The 16390-nt window shown below is 48.6% G+C and overlaps 1 protein-coding gene across 1 annotated transcript in view; it reads right to left on the reverse strand.

Moving 5' to 3' along the window:
• LOC138792616 (gametocyte-specific factor 1-like) overlaps positions 1 to 15719 on the reverse strand; it is a 55348-nt gene extending 39629 nt beyond the window's left edge. Inside the window, exon 1 of the mRNA XM_069970247.1 lies at positions 15634 to 15719. The gene's annotated coding sequence lies outside the window, so the exon portion shown is untranslated. The remainder of the gene's footprint in view (positions 1 to 15633) is intronic.
• Positions 15720 to 16390: the final 671 nt, after the last annotated feature.

Below are 16390 nucleotides of genomic sequence, written 5' to 3' on the forward strand. Positions count from 1 at the left end.
AAATTTCAAAATCAGATATTTTTAGGGATCTGTTCAGGTTTAAAGTGTATTTGAGGGGCCTGTATGTTAGAAAGCCCCACAAAGCACCCCATTTCAGAAACTGCACCCCCCAAACTCTGCAAAAGCAGATCCAGAAAGTTTTTTAACCCTTTAGGGGAGTCACAGAAATAAAAGCTAAGTGTGTAAGAAATTTGAAAATTTTAATTTTCTGTGCAGAGATTTTATTGTAATCCAATATTTTTCATAATTATAAACTTATTACCAGAGAAATGCACCCCAATATTTATTGCCCCGTTTCTGCAGTTTATAGACATACCCCATATGTGACCCTATTGCGCTATTTGACGCAACCACAAGCCTCAGATATAAGGGAGCGCCTAGTGCATTTCAATGGCTCCGTTATATTTGGTCATTTCTGACAGTACCACTTCAGGTTGGCAGAGGCTCTGGGGTGCCAAAACCTAAAAAACACCCCTAAAGGGACACCATTCAGAAAACTACACCCCTCAAGGAATGTAACTAGGGGTGTGGTGAGCATCTGGACCCCACAGGTGCTTCACAGATTTTCCCAACAATATGGCGTGAAAAAAGACAAAAGTATTTTTTACACTAAAACGTTGTTCTAGACTTCAATTTTTCATTTTCACAAAGGGATAAAAGGAAAAAAAAACACAAAACATGTAGCGCAGTTTCTCCCGAGTACGGAAATACCCCACATGTGGACATAAAGTGCCAAGCGGGCGCAGGACGAGCCTCCAAAGGGAAGGAGCGCCAATTGGCTTTTGGAAGCTGGAATTTTACTGGAATGGATTTCAAGGGCCACGTCGCATTTACAGAGCCCTCGTGCTGCCAAAACACTGGAAACCCCCCACAAGTGACCCCATTCTGGAAACTACACCCCTCAAGGAATCTAACAAGGGGTGCAGTAAGCATATGGACCCCACTGGTGACGGGCACAAATGTGGAACAATGTGACGTGAAAGTGAAAAATTTCATTTTTCCACTTTCACGGCACAAATGTGCCCGTCATCAAGGGGTCCATATCCTCATTGCACCCCTTGTTAGATTCCTTAAGGGGTGTAGTTTCCAGAATGGGGTCACTTGTGGGGGGTTTCCACTGTCCTGGCAGCACAAGGGCTCTGTAAATGCGACATGGCGTTCATCATGCATTCTAGCCAAATCCAACCTCCAAAATCCAAATGGCGCTCTTTCCCTTAAGAGGCTTGCCCTGCGCCCACATGGCGCTTTATGTCCACATGTGGGGTATTTACGGACTCGGGGGAAATTGCTCTAAACATTTTGTGTGTTTTTTTCTCTTTTAACCCCTTGTGAAAATGATAAATTCAAGGTTAGACCTAGGGCTGGGCGATATAAACGATATGCCAAAATATCGTCATCAATTCGGTTGACGATATAGATTTTTGGCATATCGTCATATCGCGATATACCACGGAGTGGTAGTGAATAAGCTTCTCACTTACCGCTCCGTGGTACCGCGCTGCAGGGCCTTCCGTTCACGCATCGTCAGCGCGCTAGCGCGCTGATGCGTGTGACGTCAGGTCTCCCAGTGCATGCTGGGAAGAAGACGCGGCCCGTCTCACCTCGCGGACTCCATCAGCCAGCCCTGCAGGAAAGGTAAGTAGGAGAGGGGTCGGGGGCGGCAGATGGCTTGGCATGGGGCTGATGATGGCCCTGGCTGGGGGGACATGATGGCTGGCACATGAAATGGCTGGAAAACAGAGGGGAGATGACTGGCAAGGGGGGGCTGATGACTGGCAACGGGGGGCTGATGACTGGCAACGGGGGGCTGATGACTGGCAAGGGGGGCTGATGACTGGCAAGGCGGGTGATAACTGGCACAAGGGAGGGCTGATGACTGGCACAGGGTGGGCTGATGGCACAGGGGAAGGCTGATGACTGGCAAGGGGGGCTGATGACTGGCAAGGGGGGCTGATGACTGGCGCAAGGGGGGCTGATGGCACAGGGGAGGGCTGATCACTGGCACAGGGTGGGCTGATGGCACAGGGGAAGGCTGATGACTGGCAAGGGGGGTGATAACTGGCACAAAGGGGGCTGAAGGCATAGGGGAGGGCTGATCACTGGCACAGGGGAAGGCTGATGACTGGCAAGGGGGGGGTGAGTATACACACAAAAAATTATATAAAAAATTATTTTATATATCGTGATATATCGTGATATATCGTGCATGCATCAAATTATATCGTGATATAAATTTTAGGCCATATCGCCCAGCCCTAGTTAGACCAACATTATAGTGTAAAAAATGTAATATTTCATTTTCACGTCACATTGTTCCACATTTGTGCCCGTCACCAGTGGGGTCCATATGCTCACTACACCCCTTGTTACATTCCTTGAGGGGTGTAGTTTCCATAATAGGGTCACTTGTGGGGGGTTTCAACTGTCTTGGCAACACAGGGGCCTTTTAAATGCAACATGGCCCCTCGAAATTCATTCCAGCCAAATCCAGCCTCAAAAAACCAAATGGCGCTCCCTCCCTTTGGAGGCTTACCCTGCACCCGCATGGCGCTTTATGTCCACATGTAGGGTATTTCCGTACTCAGGGGAAATTGCTCTACAAATTTTGTGTTTTTTTTATTTTTTAGCCCCTTGTGAAAATGAAAAAATCAAGACAAGATTAATGATTTAGAGTAAAAATTTAAAACAAATTACACCAAATGTTGGTCTAGCCTTGATTTTTTTCCATTTCCACAAGGGGTTAAAAAAGAAAATAAACGCAAAGCGTGTAGGGTAATTTCCCCTGAGTACGAAAATACCCCACATGTGGACATAATGTGCCATATGGGCACAGGGCAAGCCACCAAAGGGACAGAGCGCCACTTAGAGGCTGGAATGGAGGATGGAGGCCATGTCGCAATTACAAAGCTCCTGTGCTGCCAGGACAGTAGAAACCCCCCACAAGTGACCCCATAAGGAATCTAACAAGGGGTGCAGTGAGCATATGGACCCCACTGGTAACAGGCACATATGTAGAACATGTGCCGTGAAAATAAAAAATACAATTTGCGGAATGGCGAAGGATAACCCTTTGTGCATTCCGCAGCTGGCACCCACCGGCAGACTGATGCGGGCGCGCGTCTCCGTCCGTGTCATAGACTCCATTCTATGCACGGGCAGATTCCGCTCTCCGTCAAATGTGTTCATTCTTTGGACGGACGATGGAATCCGCCCAAGCATAACATGGAGTCTATGACACGGGTGGAGACGCGCGCCCGCATCAGTCCGCCGGTGGGTGCCAACTGCGGAATGCACAAAGGGTTATCCTTCTCCATTCCGCAGTGTGCACGTACCCTAAATCTGTAAGTGTACCCTGAGGTACTCTCACAGAGTTTGTAGAATTTCACGCCATACCGTGATCTCTTATTGGGACGGTACTGGCGGAAAAGAAGTGTCTGGGGGGCAGCGTACGCTACGCTACCCCCAGATACGTCATTGGATGATGAGGATGAGGATGAATGGAGGAACGAAGGACCCCCCATTCATCCTCACTGGCTGTTTCGGTGTCGGAGGCAATAATAGCGTATGCGTCCGACACCGAAAACACCCTGGGGGCCATCTTTATACGGGGATTGGTATATGGGGTATGTAGTGGTGTAGTGTAAAACTTTATTCCGTGTAGCGTAATGGTGTTTTTTACATGTTTTTTTTTTAACATTAAGTATAAAAAAAAAAACTACGCCAAGAGAGGAGTTGCTGATAAATGCTGCACTTATGTGCGGCACTTATAAGCAGACTGTGGCTGTAGGATATAGGAAAAAAACACTCTACGCCAAAAAGGAGGAGTTGCTGATCAGCGGCGCACTTACGTGCGATGCTGATCAGCACTCAGCGGCGATAGGGTGCGGAAAATAGAAAAAAAAAAAATTGGGAAAAAAAAATAAAATCTTTCTTCAACCCTATAGCTACTGATATGTATATTATATACACTTATCAGCCGCTAGGGGGCAGTAGAACGCCAATTCCGGAAAAAGCCGAAGTTTGACGACGCTGGAGCTGATGATTACCGATGGGGACCGCCGGAAAAAGACGAAGACGCCGACGAAGACTCGTTCGTAACCCGGAAGACGCGTTCATAACCAGGAAGACGCGATCGGGACGCTGGATCCGGTGAGTATGGGTCAATACCTGCTCTGAACACCTCAGCTACCTAGCTGAGGTGTCCACAGCAGGTATTTAACCCTTTCATGGGGTACTTATATCGCCGTGATCGGCCGGCCGGTCCCGGCGATCGGGACGTGGCACCGTGGCCACCGTTACTTTTAACAGTAATGGCGGTCGGTGTCGTCCTCGGACAGCACCGACCGCCATTGCTTTCCGGGCCATCGATGACCCGGAAAGCTGCAGATCGCCGCCATATGCTGATCTGAATTGATCAGCCAATAGCGGCGATCGTCAGCACGGGAGGGGTTAATCACCCCCCGTGCCGACAAGCAGGGATGGCCTGCTATACATTATAGCAGGCCATCTTCCCCGATCGCTGCGTGTGTACACGCAGCGATCGGGGAAACCGCGGGCGTAAATGTACGCCCGTTTGCGTTAAGGCACGGGTTTTGGGGGCGTACACTTACGCCCGCGGTCGTTAAGGGGTTAACCACCTAAGAGTGAAAAAATGAAGTCGCCCTGAGTATTTTGAGCTATCTCCTGTCTTTCTAGCTGCAGCCAATCCTGAGTTACACGATTTTCTAAAAAAAACAATCTAGATAGGAAATTACATTTCCCATCATGCATTTTCCTGATTGGCCCATTTGCGGACTCACCCCCTTTGCTTTCTTTCCTGCCCACTGATTTCATTACTATTGCACAGTAAACACAGGACTGTTTTTTTTTCACTTATTTTGAATTACATCACCCCAATATGTATTCCATACTAGCTGATGTAGCAGAGCCAAAGCGCACATATGTGATGCATAACGGGCACGTGTTTACCGGGGTCAGGGATGTTGTGTAGGCTTAGATCTCTGCTTGCTGACTGAATGAAAACATTCTAGTTCCATCCAGACTCTAAGAACATCTAAAACACATTTAATATGCAGAGCTGTGACACAAAGACCGTTACATATGTCTGCATTCACTGACAGCAAGCAGATATAGAACTGTAACTTTTTATTTTACAGAAGCCTAGGCTCAGGGACACATGTGGCCGCAGCGGTCACAAGAGGCCGCTCTGTGTCTGTGGTGCCAGAGCTCGAGTAACGTCACTGGAGTGCCGGCGCCAGGACAAGGAGAGAGCGGCCTCTTGTGACCGCTGCAGTGCGGCCACAAGAGGGGAAGAGGAGAGATAACGCCCGGACCCAGGCGAGTATAAGTGTTTTTTTATGTTATATGCTATATGGAAGGGGGAGCACAAGGGGGCTATATACTACTGGGGAGCACACAGGGGGTCTATATACTACTGGGGGAGCGCACAGGGGGGCTATATACTACTGGGGAGCACAAAGCGGGGGTCTATATACTACAGGGGAAGCGCACAGGGGTCTATAAACCAGGGCTGTGGAGTCGGAGTCGTGGAGTCGGAGCTAGTTTTGGCTGGAGTCGGAAAAAAATGTACCGACTCCAGCTTTAAAAAAATCTTTAAAAAATGTAGAATTGAGTTTTGATATGAATTTTGTAAGTTTTGCTCATCAATATATTATAAGAAACATTCTAATAGGACACTGTCCCTATTAGATAAGGGTGGTCAGAGAAAAGTTGTTGGTCACTATTTGGCAGTTTGTTTCTGAGCTGGAAGAGTCCATTGTGTGGGGGGAGATCTGTGCTGTTCTCTTCCTGGATGACTGTATATGAGCAGCAGTGTAATAAGAAGATATCCTGTGTAATATAGAGGAGGAGGAGAAGACATAAGTAGTGCAGCAGTAACCTCTGTCCTCAGTGTGGTGTTTTCCCTCTGGGAGAAGATTGTGTGTTTTTCTTCAGTGTTCTATGGCTGCAGCAGGCTGTGTGTGTGCTATGGCTACAGCAGGCTGTGTGTGCGCGCTATGGCTGCAGCAGGTTGTGTGTGTGTGTGTGCGTGCTATGGCTGCAGCAGGCTGTGTGTATGAGTGTGTGTGCGCGCTATGGCTGCAGCAGGCTGCATGTGTATGCTATGGCTGTAGCAGGCTGTGTGTGTGTGCTGTTGCGTGCCCCCACAGTGACCCTCAACATCACTATGTGTGACCCCTCTATATCACTATGGCTGACCCCTCTGTATCACTGTGTGTGACCCCCTGTATATCACAATGGCTGACCCCTCTGTATCACAGGTATCTGGCATTGTTAGCCGTGTTTCTTTGTGTATGGTGAATATTTAGTTAGAAACATAGAAGACTGTCAGCAGGAAAAGACCTCCTGCTCCATCTAGTCTAGTTCTGAGTTTTTTAGGACATGGAGGCTGGAGACTGGCTGCATCCGCTGCACACACAGGACTATCTGCTTTATATACAGTATTCCTTTATTCACTCAGAAGTTGCACCAGGATCATGTAGGACATTAGGGAGTAGCTGCTGAGCCAGTGTGATAAATAACTCCCTTGGTATCTGACCGGCCATTTATGAAGGAGTCGGAGTCAGTCCTGATAAAATTCAGGAGTCTGAGTTGGAGTCGAAGCTGCAGCTTACTGACTCCACAGCCCTGCTATAAACTACTGAGGGAGCGCACAGGGGGGGGGGGCTATATACTACTGGGGAGCGCACAGGGGGTCTATATACTACTGGGGGCAGCACAGGGGGTCTATATACTACTGGGGTAGTGCACAGGGGGTCTATATACTACTGGGGTAGTGCACAGGGGGTCTATATACTACTGGGAGAGCACACAGGGGGCTATATACTACTGGGGGAGCACACACAGAGGGGCTATATACGACTGGGGGAGCGCACACAGAGGGGCTATATACGACTTGGGGAGCGCACATAGAGGGGCTATATACGACTGGGCGGCTATATACTACTGGGGAAGAGCACAGGGGGTCTATATAAGGGCTGGTATGAGAAAAAATGCCGGTTTCCCCACTTATAAGCATCAATTCTGTGTGTAAATAGTTCAACGTTTGTGAAAAGTTAACAAAACAGCACGTTTATTACTGATGTTTAGCTTGGACCTTCACCTGACATTATTGTTCCTGCAAACTAAAACAAACAAAAAAAACACACACCAGGATTGCTGATTTTTTTTCTTTAAATTATATATCAGAAAAAAATGAATAAAAAGCTATCAACATTTTTTTTCTGTTCCACCAATATGATATTAATAAAAACTAGAGGTCATGGCGCAAAGAATGACACCCCAACCAGCCCTGTAGGTGGAAAATAAAAGCGCTATGGCTCTTAGAAGGTGGGGAGGAACATAGCATTAATTTGACCCGGACATCCGTGCATCAAAGGGCTCTGTCTTGAAATGGTTAATTGTATAAGATCCAGGAGTGCACACAATTAAATGCGGCATTTGCCATTGGCTCACCGCTCTGTTAATCACTCTTGTGGCCAGAGGCAGCATTATACCTCCGAGCCACAAGAAGCCGCTTCCCCCAGCACTGTGATGTATGAATGGTGTCAATGGGGTGATTGCAGAGTAGGAAGGTAGAAGAAGTTGAAGGAAAAACTGAAAAAGGCGAAATAAAACCACTATTTTATGTCACATTTCTGAAATACTGTCTCTGTCATGAGGAGGGAGGTTTTATATCCCACCACACGGTTTCTGTTTGAAAAAAAACACACACCGTTATAAACTGTGGGAATAGGCTACGTTCACACAAAGTATGAACAACAGCCGTTGTAGTGAATGTCAAACAACGGCCATTGTTTCACTGAAATCAATGTACAACGACCCGACCTGAAGCACTGGAGGCAGGCCCGCCCACCCCAGTGTGACAATCTGCCTTTCCCTCTGTTCCACGGCTCCATTAAAATCAATGGAGCTGTGTTATACAGGGGAGGGGTTTCGACATCCTGGGAGCTGGAAGGCCAAAACAGTGACCAGAATAAGACGGGCACCGTGTGCGGGAACCGGGCCTGTGGTTAAAAAAAAGGACTGTGGCACTGGCATCACTACGCCGGTCTATTGATGTAAAAATCTTAAAGCGATGTACCTGATGGTATATTCACTTAAAGGAGAAGTCCGGTGAAAATGTTTATTAAAGTACTGTACTGCCGCCCAAAAGTTATACAAATCACAGAGTGTACACTTATTAGGAAAATGCCTATAAAGTGCTTTTTTCTCTGCACTACTGCATCAAGGCTTCACTTCCTGGATAACATGATGATGTCACGACCCGACTCCCAGAGCTGTGCGGGCTGTGGCTGCTGGAGAGGATGATGGCAGAGGGATGCTCTGTGTCCCTCCAGTGTCCTGTGTCCCTCAGTGTCCCCCTGTCATAATCATCCTCTCCAGCAGCCACAGCCCGCATAGCTTTGGGAGTTGGGTCGTGAAATCACCATTTTTTTTCCAGGAAATGAAGCCTTGACGCAGTACTAAGTGAGGGAAAAAGGCCCTTCATCTGCATTTCCCATAATAAGTGTATATTAAGGATTTTTATAACTTTTGGGGTAAATAAAATACTTTTAGGGTGCCTTCACACCTACCGTATCGCAGTAGAAAATCCGCTGCGGATCCGCAGCAGATCTAAATAAATGAATGAATACAGCATTAAATACGCACTGTCAAATCCGCTGCGGATCCGCAGCAGATTTGTAAGTGCGTATTTAATGCTGTGTTCATTCATTTAGTTAAATCTGCTGCGGATCTACAGCGGATTTTCTACTGCGATACGGTAGGTGTGAAGGTACCCTAATAAAAATTTCCGCCAGACTTCTCCTTAACCCCTAGACGACCTAGGACGTACCGATACGTCCTGGAAGTCTGTGCCCAGACGATCCTGGACGTACCGGTACGTCCTGAGCTATGAAGCATGCTCCGCAGCGGAGCGTGCTTCATAGCAGCCGGCACCTCACAGTTAATGACACACTGCAGCGTGCCATTAACTCCTTAAACGCTGCGATCCCCAGTCCCCTGTCACTTACCCGATCGTTAAAACGGACGGACGGAGGTCTCTCACCTGCCTCTGCGTGGTCCGATCGGCGATCTGTTCAGTGAGCCTGCACAGGCAGGCTCAATGAGCAGAGCGCCGATAACACTGATCAATGCTATGCCTATGGCATAGCAATGATCAGTGTATAAAATGAAATGTATGTACAAGTCCCCCGAAGGGACTTAAAGCGTAACTATAATTTCAGTAGCCAAAAAATGAAATTCCTCAAATAAAAAGCCCATGTGTTACCCTTTAAAAAGAGCCATAAACTGTGTTGATAGCGTGTGCGCTCGCTGACTTATCCCCAGTTGTTTGGCTCAGAGGAATAAATGAATTTTTCTTCTGGCTGAGAGAAAGTGGGCGTGGCCTATCCATCATCTCTCTGGCTGGGTCCCTCCATTCACTGACCAGCACCTCAGCAGATGTATCACACATAGCAGTATTAGATACAGCCCCAGCATACAGTATCACAATGTAAGATTAGATGCAGAGCCCCAGCAGATGGTATCACACAGTGGGATTAGATACAGTCATCTGCTCTCATAACACTGTAGGATAATGTCAGCCATGGAGGTGGGGGCACCTGCTGCAGACATTTGATAGTGAATGTTATATGTACTATGGAAGGACTACAGCTGTGTTGTGCTGGGACTTGTAGTCCTCCCCTCAGTGACTCACCCACTCTCCTTCATGCAGTACATTGGAGTCATGGTGGCATTGCATACACTTGTCCCTCCATCCGGCTCTTCCCCTGTGCTGCTCCTCACACACAACACCCTCAGCTCTGCTTAGTCACCTCTGTGAGGGGAGAGGGGAGAACGTGCTGCTAGGAGGGGGGGGGGGAGGAGGTTTTGTTTCTGTTTCTCTCTGTGTCAGGGTTGTTATCTGATCCTCCTGTCAGAGTCTGTACACTACGGAGTACAAGTACAAGTACGGATCTCCAGGGAAGGGGCGTGTCCAGCAGGAATGCAGAAATAAGTCAGAGCCAGAGAGGGCTATAAGGGCATAATCAGCCTTATGTATTTAAAAAACTGTTCATTTTAGGTTATTAAAGGGAACCTGTCACCCCCCGTGCCGGGGTGACAGGCTCCCGACCCCCGTTAGAGCCCCCTATACTTACCTAATCCCGCCGGGTCCCGCTTCTGGAGGTGGTCGGGTGACGGAGATCTCAGCCGCTGCAGCCCGGCGCGCGAGCTGAGAGATGAGTCCAATGCTCATAGAGAATGACGGAGCGCTGGACTCTCCTGTCATTCTCTATGGGTGTTGGACTCATCTCTCAGCGCGCGCGCCGGGCTGCAGCGGCTGAGATCTCCGTCACCCGACCACCTCCAGAAGCGGGACCCGGCGGGATTAGGTAAGTATATGGGGCTCTAACGGGGGTCGGGAGCCTGTCACCCCGGCACGGGGGGTGACAGGTTCCCTTTAATGTATATTGCAAAAAGTCTTATCATGACCTAAGCTAACTAAAACTGAATGGTCAAAATATTTTATAGTTGCGCTTTAAAATGTATAAAAAAAAAAAAAAATTAAAATCACTATTACACCACCCCAAAACCCCTCCCCATTAAAAGTTTAAATCACCCCCTTTCCCATTATATAAATAAAACATATAAAAATAAATATATAATACACCGTAGCGTGCGTAATTGTCCGATCTATTAAAATATAACAAGCGTCATTGCAAAGGGTGAACAGCGTAGACGAAAAGAGGAAAAATAAAAAGTGATCAAAACGTCCGAACTTCACAAATATGGTATTAATAAAAACTAGAGATCATGGCGGAAAAAATGACGCCCCATAGGTGAAAAAATAAAACTGTTATAAGCGTCACAATAGGCCCATTTTATTAATAATTAATTGCCAAAAAAAAGGATTTAATTAGGGCTGGGCGGTATACCGTGAAAATACCGATACCGTCCATGGCGTCGGTTAACCGACCTCAACTCTGCCAGGACGGTATCTGCGGTATTTCACAGTTTTGTGCGCTGTATGTGCAGATGCAGGGATGTCGGCGTGTCAGAGCCAGGCAGGATGTGGCTGCAGCTGATCGAATGAGAGGAGTCTTATCCGAGGCCCGAGACAGGAGGGGGATCACTGAGCACTGACACTATAGCCCAGGGATCTGGCTTATCTCCCTCCCGGGCCCCAAGATGCGGACACTGAGCCGGTGGAGCCCCGCGGCCGAGTGCAGCCTCGGAGTGTCTAGTGTCCTGCACTCCCCGGGCAGTGAATGAGGCACAGAGCAGAGGTCTGCAGGCTGAGGACCGGACTGCTGCTCGGGTGACAGCGCTGCCCCATCCCCCTCCTGTCACTGCCGGACCCGTCCTATCAAACAGGGAAATTGCTTGGGGCCCCCCTTCTATCCCCCATCCGTGTGACTGAGGAGCAGCAGCCTTCAGGAGGTAAACTTACTACTGTGCTGCCGTCCACACAGCCCTCCCCTGTCACTCCTAGCCGACACCGGTCTTCAGGAGGCACACTCTGCCGGGTTGTAGATCCTCCCATTGTGTCCAGGGAAAGGGACAGTGTCTGTGTAGCAGCATGTTAGTGCACGGAGGAGCCGCTTTCTTGTTTAGTTTCCCTGAGGTGCTCTGTCTCTTATCACTGACACCTGACACCAGAGGCGAAAGGAGAGAGCGGTTTCTTCATCTACACTCAGGCTCTGGCTTTCCCTGGAATAGCAGAGCTGTCTCAGTTCCTAGTCACCACATGTAACACTGGATGTCCCTGGAATAGCAGAGTTGTCTCAGTTCATCTAGCTCTAGCTATCCCTTCAGTTCCTAGTCACCACATGTAACTGGCTGGAAGGAAGGGAGACAAGTCTCTGTATATACACACACATGAGGAAGGGGGGCAGTCTCCCTTCCTCCTGTGTGTATATATATAGAGACTTGTCCCTTCCTGTGTGTATGTAGCTGTATAACTCTGCTAAGACCCCTAATAATGACAAATAATAGTCACAATAGACTAAATACACAGCCTTGAGTTGCTGCTCAGTAAGTTACTGGTTTTTTTAAAATACTTTTTAGGGTACAAACACCCACACCGTATACGCAGCGTATTTACTGCTACGATATGCAGCAGATTTGATACTGTGTTCAGTTATTTAGATCTAATCTGCTGCGTATTTGCGGCGTATCGCAGCAGTAAATACGCAGCATATATGCCGTGTGTGTTTGTATCCTTAGAAAGAAAATATCCCCAATTTGGCACATACAAGTGGGTGTGGCTTGCAAAAAGAGGGTGTGGCTTACAAAGTGGCGTGTCATAGTTATCGTTCAATTATCGTTATCGCAGCTACATGTGCGATAAACCGCGATATTGATTTAAGCCAATATCGCCCAGCCCTAGATTTAATTAAAAAGCCATATATCATATGGTGCATTACTAGACACAGGAACCCCCCAAATGTTACCATATTGCATTCTTTTTATGATTTCATCTATTTATATCTTCATAAATAATATATTTGGGATTCCATCATACATGTTATGGTAAAACGAAAGGCGCCATTACACAGTACTATTCCTGTAACAAACAAGCCATTACATGGCCTTGTAGATAGAAAACTGAAAGTGCTAGAGCTTATAGAAGGGGAGGAGGGAAAAACGAAAGCGCAAAGATTAAAATTTGCGCGGTCCACTGGGTCATTTTGGGCCTGGTCCTCAAAGGGTTAAAGAGGTTGTCCAACATTTTTTTCTTATTGGAAAAGGGAATAATTTGTAATCTGTCCCTTTCCCTTAGTGGTTTTCTCTAAACTTTTTTCACCTCTGTGTCCCTGGGCCTCCTCCTCTGTTGCTGCTTTTTAGATTTGTGTTTGTATACATAAAGAACTTCCATGTCACGGGGTCAGCAGTGACATCACAGCTCTGCAAGCCTGTAGCTACACCCCCTCCTCTCTGAATATAGCTCTGCCCACTCTACCCATAGGCAGGAAAATGTCTATATTACTACAAGTATCTTTTGAGCAGCATGGTGGCTCAGTGTCTGCTAAATACTTATCAAATCAACTAGTTTTTTTCCCACTCTTATCTGTTGTAGGACTACAAACCCCAGCACACATGTACATGTTAGGAGTTGTAATCCTGGGTTACATATACACTACAGTAGCAATACTACAGGTGGGTTTTTTTTTAATGAGGCAGGATTCTGTTACCTCAGCAATAGATTGATAGATGACATGGTGACTGACATGAGATGAAGTCTCCTCTCCCCTCTCCATATTACACACAGCAGCAGCGCTGCCCTAACACTGTACATCCTTACACTCCAATAGTAACAATATAGGGGGAGATGTATCACAGCCTGTGCAAGGGAGCAGTTACCCATAGCAAAGAATCAGATTGCTTCTTTCATTTTTAAAAAGGCCTTGAAAAATGAAACCTAGAATCTGACTGGTTGCTATTGGCAACTGCTTTCCTGTTCCTCTGCATCAGTTTTGATAATTCACCACCATAGTTCCTTTATTTACTGTTTATAGCTACAACCTATGCTGCAGTGCTGTACAGAGATTGCAGCCTGTCATGCTGTCCTTACTGCTGCAGTTTCTTCTGGGCTCAGATGTTAGGGGTGTGGCTAAAGAAATGTGGACGCATAACCCCGCCCACCTGATGACTCACTGTTCCCTCACTGGCAGAAATAGGAAACAGGAAGGGAACGTGACATCAGAGGAAGTAAAGAAAACACAGGCAGAGTGGTCATGTGACTGAGCCTGAGAACACAGTAAGCGCTCTAAATAAAAAATAGAAGTGTATGTAGAATATGCCACACCCACAGAGGTCAATGCAATGCAAGTTTATTAAAATATCCCAGACAACCGCTTTAAGGGTAGCTTTACACGTACCCGATCCTGTAGTGTGAAGCTGAATGGGTCCCATACACGCAGCGGATCTGCTGCCTGTATGGGACCAAGCCCCTTTAAAGTGACTGTACCACCAGGCTGAAGCACTGGAGGCAGGCCGACCCACCCTTAGTGGGAGGAAACCCCCGCCCCTCTATGATAGGGTTCCATTGATTCTAATGAAGTCACGTCATGGAGGGGTCGGCCCGCCTCCAGTGCTTCTGCCTGGGCCTGGTGGTACAGTCACCCTAACCCCTAGGCGCACCCCCAACCTCCCCCCCGCCGCAGCTGTGTCCGACGCTCCCAACTCCCCCATCAGCCAATCATTGCACGGCAGCACTGATTGGCTGATGGGGAGCGTCACACACAGCAGCGGTACTGAGCAGGTAACGTATGTTCGGGGGCCGGGGTGGAGGGGGTTAAAGGGACCGGGTTCCATACAGGCAGCGGATTTCGCTGCAAACTCGCAGCATGATATCCGCTGCGGATCGGGCACGTGTGAAGCTACCCTTAAACATTGTGCAGTCACAAGGGATGCAAACATGTATAATATATTGAGAAAAAAAACTACAGTATTTCAAATCTGCAGTTGTAGATTTGGTGCCAACCCCCCATGTTTCTGGAGCATAACAGATTATTACAGTGCTACACATACACAGAGCATGGTCAGATGTGGAGGATGCAGAATGTGCTGTATACGCTGGTTTCCCTCCAGGCCCGGTCACTGATGTACCACACAGCTTGCATCATATGGAATGTGAACTGTGCCTTAGGACTGGTACTAGACTGGGGATCACCTCATGGGCCGACTACAAGAACCCTGCTGTAACTCTGACTTCCTTCCTCCCCTCCTAGTAGTGTAGTCACCACTGCCCCTCATGTATCACCTGGTCACAGGTCCAACACAAAGTATTGTCACCCAGTACCGGGACTACAAGTCTCAGCACAGACAGGGCATGAATAAAAAAACCAGTCATGTCAGACTTCTACAACTTTTCCTGTATTCTGACTACCAGGCAGCCTAACACCCCTGTGCCGCCATTACCCGCCCCTATGTGCCCTCCCCAGCCGTGTGCCGCCATTACCCGCCCTATATGTGTCCTCCCCAGCCGTGTGTCGCCATTACCCGCCCCTATATGTGTCCTCCCCAGCCGTGTGCCGCCATTACCCGCCCCTATATGTACCCTCCCCAGCCGTGTGCCGCCATTACCCGCCCTATATGTGTCCTCCCCAGCCGTGTGCCGCCATTACCCGTCCCTATATGTACCCTCCCCAGCCGTGTGCCGCCATTACCCGCCCTATATGTGTCCTCCCCAGCCGTGTGCCGCCATTACCCGTCCCTATATGTACCCTCCCCAGCCGTGTGCCGCCATTACCCGCCCCTATATGTGTCCTCCCCAGCCGTGTGCCGCCATTACCCGCCCTATATGTGTCCTCCCCAGCCGTGTGCCGCCATTACCCGTCCCTATATGTACCCTCCCCAGCCGTGTGCCGCCATTACCCGCCCCTATATGTGTCCTCCCCAGCCGTGTGCCGCCATTACCCGCCCTATATGTGTCCTCCCCAGCCGTGTGTCGCCATAACCCGCCCTATATGTGTCCTCCCCAGCCGTGTGCCGCCATTACCCGCCCCTATATGTACCCTCCCCAGCCGTGTGCCGCCATTACCCGCCCCTATATGTACCCTCCCCAGCCGTGTGCCGCCATTACCCGCCCTATATGTACCCTCCCCAGCCGTGTGCCGCCATTACCCTTGCAACGCTTCCCGCCTTCGCGTCTCCTTCTGTCACGTACCGCGGCCGCGCTCCTCTGCTTCCGGACACGCCCCCTGCACGTGGCGCCACTGAAGGGGCGGAGCCAGCACGGCCTGTGGCTGGTAAACAATACGTGTGGTGTCATGGCGGCCGCCTGGTCCACGTGTGAGGGATGGCTTACCGCCCAGTTACCATAGGGACTGACAGAAGAAGAGTATTTTTTGTGTTCAGCTATTGAAAACATTTATGGTGTGTTCACACCTACAGGATCTGCAGCTGATTTTCTCCTGTAGGTGTGAACGCACCCTTATAGTGTTTCTTTATTGTGTTTATTCATAAGAGATGTCCTGCATTTTGCTTTTTTAATTCCTTTTCACATCTGCCTCACTGATCCTATTAGGAGCTTTAGACATAGGCTAAAGTCTCATACAGAGGTAGTTCATCCAGTAAATGCTTGGATGCAGACTTGGGGTGGACTTTTAAAGTGAAAAAATAGTGGTAAAAATCCTCATCAACAAGTGACCTTACATCTTAAAGGGAACCTGTCACCCAGGATTCCAATGCTGAGCCCGTCCGACCCCTGGTGGAGCCCTGGATACTTACCCTTTGCTGCAAGTCCCGCTCCTGGACCCGGTCCCCGAACGGGAATATCCGCGACGGAAGGTGAGCGCGCGTTGTATGCAAATTACATGAGATGAGTCCGATGCCTATAGAGAATGACTGGAGCCCACGGCTGCCGACGACGATTACTGGG

Source organism: Dendropsophus ebraccatus, chromosome 5, assembly GCF_027789765.1.
Source record: "Dendropsophus ebraccatus isolate aDenEbr1 chromosome 5, aDenEbr1.pat, whole genome shotgun sequence".
NCBI classification, from domain to species: Eukaryota; Metazoa; Chordata; class Amphibia; order Anura; family Hylidae; genus Dendropsophus; species Dendropsophus ebraccatus.